Source organism: Chinchilla lanigera, unplaced genomic scaffold (assembly GCF_000276665.1).
Source record: "Chinchilla lanigera isolate Chin_1 unplaced genomic scaffold, ChiLan1.0 scaffold00033, whole genome shotgun sequence".
NCBI classification, from domain to species: domain Eukaryota; kingdom Metazoa; phylum Chordata; class Mammalia; order Rodentia; family Chinchillidae; genus Chinchilla; species Chinchilla lanigera.
In genome coordinates, this window is record NW_004955434.1 from 5,163,997 (window position 1) to 5,165,597 (window position 1,601).

Consider the following 1,601-nt stretch of genomic DNA (forward strand, 5'->3'; position numbering starts at 1 on the left):
ATGGCATGTATTCCCAGGGGTTTCTCCATGTTTGAATGATTCACACACGTTCGTGGGTGGCCATCTGCAGCCAGTGCATGGTGGGCCAATTGTGTCACTGTTTCTCTGTGTCATGATAGATCTCAATAGATCTCTGTGTCATGATAGATCTCAAACAGCGCTCGCCGCGCATGGCTCCCCATGTACTGGGGGCCCTCCCTCCAGGAGCCACGAGGCAGGAAGCTAGCCAGCCGGAAGACTGGTGCTCCCTGCCCGTGGCTCCTTGTGCACCGGAAGCCCTCCTTCCAGCGGCCTAGGAGGCCAGGAGTGAGCCGCCTGTCCGAAGACCGGCGCTCCCTGCCCGAGGCTCCCCGTGTGCCCGGGACTCTCCTTCCGGGGGCCTACAAGGCAGGGAGCTAGCCAGCCGGAAGACCGGCGCTCCCCACCCGTGGCTCCCTGTGCACTGGAAGCCCTCCTTCCAGGGGCCTACGAGGCCAGGAGTGAGCCGCCGGTCTGAAGACTGGCGCTCCCCGCCCCTCTACTGATATACTTTAATTTGGGATGGGATTAAGTGTGTCAGTAAGGTTCAAATCCTGGCTGCAAAATAAATTGTGTGTCCAGTTGTTTGCAGTTCAAAAACATGGCTGGCTGACTCTGCCCACAAATGTCAAAGTTGTCTTTCTCTTTGCAGCAAGAAGTGATCCCTGGGCAAATGCTCTACCATTGAGCTGTATCCCCAGCCCAAGAAGAGATCTTGAAGGGCTTGAAGTATATCTGATAACTAATCATTTAGCCAGAAGAAGTTACTAAGAGCAATTTGCGTGTCTCGCCATCTAATTTAAAGGATACTATCGTAAGACTTGTTCTTAGTGCTTGTAGATTCTGGTTATGTAGAGAGACATCCCATCAATATTTTGTATTTCCTTACTCTGAACACTTCCTAGATTGGCTGTCTTCTTTACCTTTTCCTAGTTTTAGAGCAGAAGAATATTATGGATAGATGCTATTATTAATTAAAATAATAAATGCATCAAAGTTGTTGTCTTTTTTAAAAATCCAAAATTATTTTGGACTTACTATGGTTTTTTGGTTTGGGTTTTTTTTTTTTTTTTTTTTTTTTTTTGCTGTTTTTTGAACTTTTTTTTCCTTTAAGTCACAGTCAGTGAACAGGGAAAGGTATCAGTGGTCTTGATTTCACCAAAGTTTTTGATCTTATAGAATTTTGAATTAGAGTAACTATTCACAAATCCATTACTAAGATGAAAGTTACAGCTAATATTCAGAGCACCAAACAAGTACTTTTTTTTATTATTTTGGTTCTTTACTCCATATCTTTTCTGGAGACATGGCAAATGATAATGATTCCAGTGATAACCATTTATTGAATGGAAAGTATGTGCCAGATCTTATATTAGTTAGTTTCCAAAACCATCTCATTCATTCTTAATGGAAACTTTCTAATATTGGATATAAGGAAAGATAGTTACTTTAAGATGGTAAGACCATATCTTTTTTTTTTTTCGTCTTTGTAGTACCTGTGACTGAATCTAGGGCTTTACACATGCCAGGCAAGAGCTGTACCACTAAGCTGAGCCATATTCTGTAGCCCTTTCTCTCTCTCT